Source organism: Tachypleus tridentatus, chromosome 9 (assembly GCF_004210375.1).
Source record: "Tachypleus tridentatus isolate NWPU-2018 chromosome 9, ASM421037v1, whole genome shotgun sequence".
Classification (NCBI taxonomy): domain Eukaryota; kingdom Metazoa; phylum Arthropoda; class Merostomata; order Xiphosura; family Limulidae; genus Tachypleus; species Tachypleus tridentatus.
In genome coordinates, this window is record NC_134833.1 from 50,920,468 (window position 1) to 50,933,665 (window position 13,198).

The window sequence follows — 13,198 nt, forward strand, 5'->3', positions numbered from 1 at the left end:
AGCGTAACCATTGGTAAACACTTTGTTATTAGGCTATAAATACCAAATTAGTCGTTAGTAAATACTTTGTAATTAGACTACAAATACCAAATAGCTTGGCCGTTAGTAAACAATTTGTTATTAGGCTACCAAAACTGAATATGGTTGTCATTGGTAAACAAATTGTAATTAAACTACAAATATCAAATAGGGTGGCTACTGTTAAACACTTTGTTATTAAGCTAAAAATACCAAATAGGGTGGCTATTGGGAAGCACTTTGTCGTTAGGCTACAAATACCAAATTAGCCATTGGTAAACACTCTGTTATTACGCTATAGACACCGAATAGTGTGGCCAACAGAAAACACTTTATTATTGAAATACGTATATATATATACATAGGTAAAAACTTCTATCAATCCCACAGCCAAGAGTGAAATTATAGTGTTATGAAGCGGTTGTATTTCTCTCATTAATGTAATCTTTTGACAATAATCGCACTTTCGGCTAGAGGACCAAAACAATACGTAATTCTGGTCAAAACATTACACTAATAAGAGGAATAAATCATTCTGTCAGCTCTATAGCCAAGAATGAAATAATGTCAAATATTAAATTAGTGATAAAAATAAAAACAATATATCAGTTTTTATAGCCAACTTGCAATTTTTGTAAGAAACTTTACTCGGTGTGACTTCTGTGCATAAATATGTGTCCGTCTTTATTTTCTTTGTACAATAAACGAATCATTATTAAAGTAAATTATTCAGGAGAAAGTTTGGACTTTGGAACACACCTACAAGTCACTGTATATTATAATATGCAGTTTCAGCCAACAAGATACATAGTTAAATTAGTAAATTCACGTATGAAGTACAGGTGAACCAACATTACAAGATTACCTTGGGAGAAGGAAGGGGGCGGTATCTTAGATGTAGAGTTAACATGATAATTCGAGGAATAAGCTATGCTCACAACAGAATACTGTGTTAACCTTGACTCGAGCGTTACAGTGTATTTGTTATCAGCATAGAGATAAAGAGAATAATGGAGTTTCTATGAAGATTACCTCAGTATGAAGCAACGACACATTTAACTTTGTTATATTTTTTATCACCTTCTAACTTGGTTGTGGTAAAAATAATTTAAATTTCTCAGCGACGTCACTCAAATACAGTCATGAAAGTTTTTACCAAAAATAACAAAACAGCTTCGCTACAGTTGAAATTATAAAATACAACTTGATGTTTCCATAGAAGCTCAAACATTTTAAAAGAACATTTCATTCAAGTATTACCCCCCTATGACTCACATGGAAGTTTACGTATTTATAACGCTAAAATTCTGGTTTCGATAAATGTGGTAGGTAGAGCACAAATAAAGTATTTTATGTAGTAAACTTTGGTAGAGTTGAACAAAGGACAGAAAATTTTGAGCAATAAATGTTGACGCTTGAGTAATGCATATCTACTTGCTAGTAAGTATAACTCAAGTAATCTTAATGATACGAAGTGTAATCGTATCCCGAAAAGCGAGTTTAAGTTTAAAGGTGATCAACTGCATTACTCAATGAGATCATTTTAACAGTCGGCAAAACTGTGGAGAATGTGTTAACATTTTCGCCACATTACAAAAAAATAATTAACTGGATTTATAGACACAGAGAGGTACAAAACAAACAGTAATGTTTTCAATTGTTTATTTAGAGAATTAATTATATTAAAAATAGGTAACAGAAGTAAAGCATCAATTCGCCACAGGAGGCGTGTGGCGACCGTGCTGGACACCGAGGTGTTAGGGTAACTACTTACATCTTTCACAGTTAGCTACAAATCACTAGACGAACTAACTTTATATATGTAAAAATCAGCCATTTTACATATATATTTTTCTCTACAAGTGGGTTTTCTCGTCATCACTGATTATTATTTCATCACGAACTAACTTTATACTTCACCGGTGAGCTACAAATCATTAAGGAAATTGTATTCTTCATTCTGAGCTCTTAGCTGATAGAAACCAATTGTATCCTCAACTGAAATGAACTCCAGATTGTTAAAGAGACTAACTATATCCTCACAAACTCAAAGGAACTTAAACTTCTATCTGGAGAGACGAATCCTTCACCACGAGCTCCAAGAGGAAACATATATATACGGGAAAACTAACAGTATGTTTCTAAAATAACTCCAAGTTAATACGGAGCTGTATTATTTACAGAAAGCTCCAAGCTGCTATACACATAAAGTTGTATATTAAAATGCTTCTTTTCAAGAAAATGTTTAATTTATAAATGGAAATGAACAGACTATTAATTATAAAACTGTAAAAACTAAACATAAGATTTTTTTTTTTTTTTTCAAATAACATTTATGAAATACACTTTGTTCTTATTATGTGTATCGACGGCTCATTGCTACGTTTGGGAGCCTACAACACCAGAAATCGGGTTTCGAAATCGACCGTGGTGGGCACAGAGCAGATAGTCTATGGTATAGTTTTGCACTTAAAAACAATGCTTTTACTATAGACAAACAATGGAAATTATTAAGATGAAAATCAACGCCAGAATACATACTGAATCTGCAGGTTCACTTCTTTATTATAAACTCCACTGTATACGTTGTAAGTGTTATTTTGTGAAGCTAAAAGACAATATCCGCATCAATCCATATTTAAGACAAATAAAGCAACTAAATTCACTGTGTGTGCAAAGTGTGACTTAACCTTAGTGACAACTTACAAGATGATTTACAGTGGAACCCCTCTCAGTGGCCACCCCTCAGATTCGGCCACCCCTTGAAAACGGTCATTCAATCACAGTTCCTTTTTTTTTTGTTTACATAATCCCTAAGTATGTACAGTGGAACCCCTCTAATCAGGCCAATTTGTCTCAGTCCCGAAGGTGGCTGCTTTAGAGGGGTCCATTGTAATATACAACTGTAATTCAAATAAAGGAGCTAATGAAGTATTTATACTTGTAATAATTCATTAATATATTGGCAATACAATAGCTGCTCTTTATATTTCAATAAAAATATCACTTATATTCATAAGCCTTAAAATAAAAATAGCCTTGGCAGATAAATACTGTGGCTGTACCTCTTCGTAACAAACATACCAGGTGGCGCTTTTGTTCTCGTGTTTTACTCTCGCTCACATGTATACCGCTAATTCATGGGTTTTCGTTTTGTGTGCGAGTGTGAAATGGGAGTAATCGACGTTTAATCAAATGGCGAAGAGAAACATCTAAATCCTGTGAAATACAAAGAAGTCCACTGAACTTAGAAACATTGTTAATAAGTCACTGGGGTTAAAGTGGAATACAGTAACACACACGTAATATCAAAATATAAAATAAACATGTACATATTTTAACATACATAGTGTATGTGTAAATAAATTACTAATGAAATTACATCCTCAATAACGCTTTTGACATATTTAGGCCCAAACAAGTAGGTTGGACTTATTGATAAAACACGTGCTAAAGACACGTAGGTCCAAGAAGTTGATAAAACTGAAATAGAAACCCTTATAACCGGAGCGTTTTCGAAAGGGAGATCTTTCTGGGTTAGAATAGTATTAAAAACTGAGTGACTTCCACAGAATGTGGAATATCATAAATCATGGTTTCCAGGGTTACCGGGTTAAGCAGCTTTAAAATATCGAAAATTAGTGTCATTTATAAGTCACTTTGACTTGAACTGGTTTCCATTGTTACTACCTGTTATCATTAGCTGTGGGTTAGACCGGTTTCTGAGATTACTGTCATTCACCAGTAGCTCTGGGTGAGGCAGGTTTTCAGCATTCATATATATTATCATTAACTGTGAGTTAGACCGATTTCTGGTGTTGCAGTCAGTCATCAGTACTTCTGAATCGAGTAATTTTTCCGTATTACTATCCGATATCATTAATTTTGTTTCATAACACTTTCGGATATAACAAATACTCAGCGGTAACTGAGGGTTATAAGAGTTTTCGGTTTTTACTATACGTTATTATTACTTGCAGGTTAAAACATTTTCGGAAATTAACGCCACTCACTACCAGATATCCAGAATTATGTGAGACAGACCAGCTTTCGGGAAGTACTGTACTCTAACAACAACGTTGTTTCTGTTTTACTTATTACTTTGTATATCTCTTCCTTGCTCTATTTCGGTCTTCAGAGCATTATGGTCTACAATATTTCTTGTGTCTTTATTAAAATTCCAATTAACAGCTTTAAATCACCGTAACTAACGTAGTCACCTTTAGCCAAGCTCAAGATCCAAAAAAGTAAGCTTAAATGAAAGACATATCGAGCCTTTAACCAGGTACCTCTTGTGTAAGAAGTTTAGATATAATATCCGAAATAAAAGTATTAAGAAGTACAGGTATCCCTTGCGTAGACGGCTTAGAGTCGAAATGTATTCTAAAGACGGCTGGTACGGGTATTAAAATTTTAATTATGATAAAGTATACAATAATGTTTCAACATTCTTAAATCATCCTCAGCTTAACAAAGTCATGTGCTTAGAATCTAATTTATCAAGAATTCTTCAATGTCGAAGAGTCACTCATTCCAAAAAACTGTCTATAGAAATAAAACTATATTTAAATGTTACTATATAGCTTCATATCATAAGCCCTGCGTGCTTTTTTTCTAAGTTTTATAAATATTGCTTCATTTTAAACTAATCATAAAATGAAATATCAATATCATTAATCTCATAATTATTTTACGAATCCTCGGAGACTCAACACCTCTTTATTTGCTCAGATTGGTGGAATAACTGTTTTGTTTTTGTTTGTTTTTGAATTTCGCGCAAAGCTACACGAGTGCTATCTGCGCTAGCCATCCCTAATTTAGCATTGTAAGACTAGAGGGAAGACAGCTAGTCATCACCACCCAACGAAAATTATTGGGCTACTCTTTTGACATTGAATAGTGGGATTGACCGTCACATTATAACGCCTCCACGGCTGAAAAAGCGAGCATATTTGGCGTGACGGGGATTAAAACCCGCGACCCTCGGATTACAAGTCGAGCGCCTTAACCACCTGACCGTGTCGGGCCAGGGCGCAAAAAAACTGAATGACTTGATAACATGGTAATTCCCAAAGGTAAATGGGGCACTTAATCAGCAGTTCTTGAGAACACTGTCTTTATTTTGCAAGTTTAAAGTGTATGAATATAAATATTTGATATAAATTGGTTACATAGTGTTTTTTAAATCGCTATCTTGGAACAAAATTTTTCACTGCCTTTAAACTCCCTCAAGTGGGCACTCCTGGAACACTGGTATATAAAAACCTATTGAAATATGTTTGCTTTATGTAAATCCGCTTATGACACCAGGATTAATAGAAAAAAATCTCCACGTTGTATCTTTAAATATAAATAAAATTAGCATATCAAACTGGTCATATTTCTGTGAAATTGCTTAGATAGCTTACCAAACATGGGCGTGTGTTATAACGTTAAAAATGATTAAAATAAGGGGCACTGGACTCATAGTTTATGTATACGGAGAAATAATAGAATAGATTAAATTATAACGAAGCTCGGACGATTATTTATTTTCATATATATATGCTGGTTGTCGACAGTTGATGCGACTGAGTACCTTTTCGACGAAACCCACAATAAACGCAGCTTTTCCTAGTAAAATGATACTACGGTAGGGAGAATATGCACTTGCAGAGAAATCTCACGTTTCAAACAAACAAATGTTCTCCAAGTCACATACGGATCAGACGCCACTGTATACGTGATAATTCATTCTGCTCAGAAATAGCTTCAAGAATGCAAGTGCTCCCTCTTTCTCTGAGTTACATGATGTGGATCAGGCGCCATTGTATACATGATACCATGTTAACTCTGCTCAGAAATTGCTTCAAGAACACACATTTCACCCCTTTTTACATGATGTGAAGCTACCGAAATTCAATAATGAAAAATAAAACGGAAATAATAACAACTGTGTGCAGGATATAGTGTTATTAGTGTTCATCCCTATGTATACACCTTTCACTTCAGAGCTTCCAATAGGAAGTTTTGATTTAAAACTTGTCTATAACAAAGGAATAAAGATAATAACGTTAATGCAGTGTGTTATGCTTAATAACGAAGCCTAAGTGCATAATATTGACCTAAACAGAGACAAAGTTGGACAGAGAGTATATATAATCCTGGTATGGGAATGTGGAAAAATCCTAACAATTTTATAATCGGTAGAGCTTGAAATAAATTTATGTGAACCACGTGTTTGTACAGCTGTTTCCACTAATCTTCACTTATTTCAAACTTCATGTTAATTAATCTTGTTACACGTACATAAAATGGTATTTTGTTTGTTTGTTTTTATTACACAGTTACAGGACATAAGGGCGGGGCTATGAGAATTGGGAGGGTCTAACGATTTCAAGGCGTGGTTATACTGAAGTTGGGAGGGGGGTGTTAGCGGTACGGTTGAATGTGCCTTTTACTGTAAATGAAATGGGCCTTTCTTCTTCATAGGCAAACTACTTTAAAGAAAGGCCTACCTTTAGAAAGCGCTCAAGATACAGGATATCGTGTTTTTGAATTAACTGAGCCTACTGATTTCCTGACATCTAACATCACCAGAGAAATAAACTGGTTTGATATTATCAAGGTCTTTAATTTGAAAGAAAAATATTTCAGTCAGTACTAAACAGATAAATAAAACACAAGTACGTCGATTTTTAGACCAACAGCGAGTTAAAAGTCACTAAAAAAGGTTTAGAAAAAAGATGTCACAACGTTATACTATGCTGACAAGATATCATTAGGTTATAAAAAACAGCGAAAAAGCATTGTTAACAATAAACACCAAAACAGCATACAAAGAAATCAATGTTAACAATATATATAAAAAGTAACCCCTTACAATAAGTACTATGGCAATATACAGAAAAGAGCCCCGCTAATAATAAAAACTGATGAAATATAGAAAAGATTATACAGAAAAAAAAAAAAAAAAAAACCGCTAATAATAAACACTATGACAATAAACAGAAACGGCTCCACTAACAATAAACCTATTTGTGAAAACGTTATTAGTAAAGCTGACCTGTCGGAACCTTGAGATTTTTGAACGAAAGAACAAATCCTACTTTAGTTTGAGAAAGGAGTGGACTGTTCGTTCACGCCTAATGATAACTTACCAAGAGACAATATTGTTATGGACGTTACCAAATACATCCGTATATATACAATACTTATTGCAGATGTAGTGTTTTAATCATTGGAATTAACATCAAAATTCAGGTAGAGGTCTCACAAATTATGTTTCTATAAAAAGGAAATCAACGAATTTTATAAAGCTTGATCCATTTCTACTGGCCTTTCAGTGGCACAGCTGTACATCTGGGGACTTACAACGCTAGAAACCTGGTTTCGATACCCGTGATGGGCAGAGCATAGATAGTCGATTGCGTGTAGCTTCGTACTCAATTACAAACAAAACTTCACTTCTATTGAGTTTTAAATTAAACTAAAACAGAAAAATATTCATTATGTATGTCTAGGTAGTTTCAATATTTAGACTACTAATTTACTGTAGATTTTAAAGCACATCATCTATAAAGAATAAAAGTCAAATCACACTCTGTTTAAATATCCCGATATTACAGGTCCTTTTTTGTCCAGTTCAAGTATTACATGATGCATTTCTTACAGCTCAAGCCGGGAGGGGGGTGCGAAGGTTCAATAACCACAAGCTACACGAGGACGTCACGAATTTCAGAACGTTTGCAAACTCTCTCTTTGGTTAACCTGAAGATGACCTAGTAAGGTCGAAACGTTGTTCTATGCTTTATTAGTAAAAGTGTTAATACCCATACAACCCGTTCTGAGCTACATTTTTACTTCATATGGGTTTCTCGTCATTAAGAAAAGCATCACGTATTGCTTCATAACAAATCTACAGCATTTCATAATAAGGTTATGGTCGTTTAGTACTAAACCACACGAGGGAAGTTTAAGGGCTGTTTTCGAGACTTTACAAGTAAATTGCATTACTTGGCTTTATGAATGACCAAATTAATATTCCTAAACGTTTATAATATGACACAGGTATTTACTCCGTATATTTCTAGGAATAGGTACTCGAAATATAAAAAATACATTTAAGTTCATAAACCAAGAAAAGCCATGAAATTAAGCATGGTGTTTCCGATAATTAAAATAAACCAATCCAAAATAGGTTCTGGATCAGGAGAAACTAAGCACTTACAATATTGTCATACTGTCAATGCTGAGCTATTTAAAATGTCAACAGTACGAGGAAAAGCGAACTGTAGTATTTGTACTATAAGCAGTCGTACTGCTAATTGCTACATATTCTATAAGATTCGACGTTATACAAAACCTTATAGTTTAGCATTATTAAACTCTGGCTTTACCTGATGTGTCCATCCAGAGAAATTGAACCCTGGATTTTAACGCTGTAAGCCATTAGACTTGGGTATTAAGTTTCGATTGAGAATGATGGTATGAATAATCTCCATCAAACCAAAATACGAAAAATGTAGTCGAAATATAATGTCACTTGAATCTGAAAGGTTGAATGTTATTATAACTCTTATGACAGATAAATCACTAGCAGGTTTAAGTCTTAATACGATGTTTCGAAAACACATTATCTATTATCTTTAAAATGTGACGCTTCGCTGGGTTTATCGCTCTGCATGTATATAGATTTTAATATGCTTTATTAGCTACGTTTTTATCTAAATATACATGACAACTAATCATGCATTATTTAATAGCAATAGTTTTTATTATTCAAATGTACAAAATAACTCGTCCACTAAGACTGAAGTAGACCTGAAATGTACAAAATAACTCGTCCACTAAGACTGAAGTGCAATTCATTTACATTATACACATCCAATGACGACATCACAGAAAAAACAAGATATTATGCACCAGGATGAAAATATAGAATAACAAATATTTTATATTGCTCCAAGTTTTAAACAAGACCTTATGATCGTTCGTAGCTGACATTATGTTTTGTGAACGATATCTAAAACAATATTCCTAGTCAACCGTTCTTGTAACGACACATTGGATTACTTAATAATCTTCGCAACCGTAACGTCGAAATTCTAACAATAATTAGTCCTCTGAACCTTCTTAGTTTGATGTTTAGATATTATAATAAATGTATCAGCGCTAGTGGGACAAGTCAAAACATTATGATCAGTTATAAAATATCACTGACAACAACTCGAATACAGATCGAGACTGCTATTACACATCTAACAGCCATGTGCCCCCCCAGTGGCATAGCGGTATGTCTGCTGATTTACAACACTAAAAACCGGATTTCGATACCCGTGGAGAGCAGAAAACAGCTAACCCATTGTGAACCTTTGAATTTAACTGAAAACAAACACGGTAACGTAAATAATGTAAACTATATGTACTTCTGCAAGGTTCCTGAAAGTGTTCTGTTTCAAGAGTAAATAAAACCAAATTTAAGAGCAAATATATTTTTATTTCTTGCTTTTGTAGTTCATATGTCATGTTGCATTGTAGCCTGTATAGTGCATAATTTTGTGCGTTTTTGCTGACGTCACGTCAGTACAAATTGCAATGTTAAGCACCCATTACGTGAAACCATTTTAGTATCTACTGATCGACTGACAATACACCTGTATAGCGGTATGTTTGATTAAAACAGTGACCCATCCTTTATTACGCATATAATGCTTGCTCGTGAATCCAGTATGAATAATATTTGTAAATGAAAATAATATTTAAGGTAGAGATTTTTTATTTGAATTGATAAAAAATAAACTAGTGCAATTATTTTAACTCTAATAATAATTTTAATTATGATCCTAGTTAGTTTTTCGTCGAACTAAATTAAAAAGTTAATTTTCTTTCTTGTTTCTAATATCTTGTTCTCTTCTTTCCATTATTTTTCTCAATAGTATAAATTAGTTTTGGGCTTGATCGGGAAAAGAGCATATTCACAAACCTACTATGATAACTAATTAATTATACTGTAATTGTTAAGTTCCTGTTTTGTTTTTCAGCTAGATCAGGTTAGAAAGGAAAATGCATGCGCATTCATAACTTATAATAAAAAGCGCCATCTAACATGCATTGTTTGTTGACCATAAATGGATTAGGGATTGCGCGTTTGTAGTTAAATAAATTAATTATATTATGGTGTAAAAATCATTTTAGTACTGACTACAGGAATTATCAAATTTTACAAATTTAAGCTTTGGTTAACGTAATCTCTTCTTACTTTGAGAAGTTTTAGTAAGTAAATGAAGCTTCAAACTTTAGAATTAATTTAATTACTTGCATGTTTTATTAAATATAAGGCCATTTTTATTATAGGAGAGAAGCCATAGAAAAATGCAGATATGCTATTTTATTAGGAGGCTGTCTTTCACCTGGTCAGTAATGTAACGCTACAGACTACAGTAGCTAGCCTTACTAGCGTTGTCATAAGTGCTAAATACAGATTAACCATTTTGATTATTTTTCCTGCTCTCTAGTGACAAAAATAGACTAAAGATATTCCAACAGTACGACCAAACAAGAACTGGTGATGTCAAAGTGCTGACGGTCAATCCCACTATTCGTTGGTAGAAGAGTTGGCGGTGGGTGGTGATGACTAGCTGCCTTCCCTCTAGTCTTACACTGCTAAATTAGGGACGGCTAGCACAGATAGCCCTCGAGTAGCTTTGTGCGAAATTCCAAAACAAACAAACAAGTCAAAGTGCTTCCTTTGTATATTTAGAAAACTGACCGAATTTCACTTCATGTAAAACAGAAAAGGTGAAGTTTAATTTTAAATTCGTACAAAACTAACATAAGTAGTAAATGTGTCTCATTTATCACCCGTAAGTACAAACAAACGATTAGTGTTTAACTGACATAGATACTGATCACTATAAACTTAAGCTCAGAGCCAGCATCACACGATGTTTTTTCTTGAAATATAAATTTAATTTATAATACACATCTCACAGCTTTCAAGCAGCTTTGCTAAAGCTTTGTATTTCACTTAGAACGAGTATGTCTGGTTCAATGATTAACCCAGACCCGAATACAGCTTTACTTAACTGCACGAGGAGGAGGGGTGGGGGGCAGTGGGACATTTAATTATATAATGGGACTAAGTCTAAAATTGTATTTAGACTGAATAATGCGTGACATTACCTTAGAGAAGGTCTCCAATATTTCAACCCCACCTCTGCTAGTAAATATGGAAAGAGCTTGTGTAACGCGCAGACTAGATATGTGTGTGTGTGTTCATTATAGGTTGTATCATATAACCTTCTAATAATCATTCAGTGATCGGGTGTTTGACCTTTAGCCTTCACCCCGATTGACCTATTTCAATGATTACTGCTGAAGTTTGTCCTTTGTTATGTAGTAGGAAAATGAAGGATACATTATAAAATGTCCATCCAATCCTATTACATTTTACATGTGATTTCGCTTATCGATCGTTCATACAATTTTGTTAAAGGCATCATAACAGAGTCAGTGCCATCTATTGTTCACACTCGCTCAGTAAGTGAATCTTGTCTCATTTTGCACGTATTATGAACTATACATGTTTTCGTGCGTACATATAAACGTTTTGTAACGCTACAGAAGCAAGAGAAAAAGGAATCTCGGACAGCAGAATTGTGTAACCACAAAGTGGCCAGACTTAACTTTTCTGTTAATTGTTCAAGTTCAACTATTACCTGAGGTTACTTGAGTGAGTAATGTGTATTTGTGGGTCTTTCAAGAAGGGGGAAGTTTATCATGTGGCTTCTACGCTACCCTTGTCACTATTTCGAGGAAAATATCACCTACTGGTAGCGGTTTCAAGATACATTTTACATATATATATAATTTAAATTGCTATAAAACACGACAAGATATTTTGGAATCTATCTATTATACATTGGACTCAGCAGATAACCTGATGTGGCTTTGCTATATGAAAACACACATACACACACTATTATACGCTACACACGAGAAATCGTAGCACCATCTTTGAACAAATTCACTACTCTAAATTAATAGGCCACAACCCAAAGGCTTTTTATACAAATAACGACAGTGAACATCCGATAAAAAATGAAAATAAAACAGAAGTAATGAGCAAATTAAATCTATTCATAGAATATATTTGAAATTATTTGCTTACACAACGCCAGAAACAATAAAAACTATAAATTAATATTATGAACATTTGTACACACTTAAAAAGAACCAATAACGTGGCATCTGTTCACTTTTAAGAAAAACTAGTTTCCTTTATTCAGTTTCACAAAACCAAACATCATTTTTGCAATTCACAATTCGGGGTAAAAACATTACATTGTCAGGAATATAATCAAAAGGTGATACTCTTAAAAATTCAACATGTTTTTCTGTCATTTAAATCTTATTAACTAATTCTCTTATATAACTATTTTTAAGACAGAAAAATATCCAAGAATTGACAGAACCCTTAAAATGAGGTAAAATTAATGCATTTATTACTAGCAAACGCTGCAGAGTGCTTAAAGTTAAAATAGTTGAATTTATTTAAGAAAAAAAGTTAGAGATTTATTAATTCTGATCAACTTACACTTCCGCTTCCATCTTTACAGTTAAACAAATAAATCTCTAAAATGAACTGATTTTTTATAAACATTATCAAATCTTTTATTTCGACTAAAATAACATATAATTTGGGACAAATGCATTCATTTTTTCAATTACAAATATCTATAAAACTAGATTCTATAATCACTTTAGAATAAGAGATTTCAGTGGAAAAATACATTAAGTATCAATACATTTGATGAAACGCTGAATATAAACGTCGGAATCACAATAATAAACATGAAATATCTAACCAAGATAAAAAAGATATATATTCATAATATTCGAGAATTTTTGTTTTAATCAGAATTTTATATAATAATCAATTCATGAAATACAAAGTAATAACAAAATCAAATGGAGTTAATGCCAATAAAGAAACACTGAAATAAAACAAAACAGGTTAAAATGAATAAAGCAAGCGCACTTAAAGGCATAAATTAAAAATGTATAGCGAGGTTTACAAAAACCCACAACTGAAACCAAAGAAGATTCTGGAAGATAAATCATGTATATATATTTTATGATGTTCGAAATATGTAAGCTTGATGCTTAAGAAACAACAGTTTTCATACAGTTTGCATAT

The 13,198-nt window shown here is 33.2% G+C and overlaps 1 long non-coding RNA gene across 13 annotated transcripts in view; it reads right to left on the reverse strand.

Moving 5' to 3' along the window:
* The window catches only part of LOC143225230 (uncharacterized), a 147,046-nt gene that overhangs the window by 37,083 nt on the left and 96,765 nt on the right, over positions 1-13,198 (reverse strand). The window contains exon 1 of one of the 13 annotated variants that reach the window (XR_013013709.1): positions 8,397-8,585. The exons of the other annotated variants lie outside the window; for them this stretch is intronic. This is a non-coding gene — a long non-coding RNA (uncharacterized LOC143225230). Of the gene's footprint in view, positions 1-8,396; positions 8,586-13,198 lie in introns of those variants that run through there. 13 annotated transcript variants of the gene reach the window in all.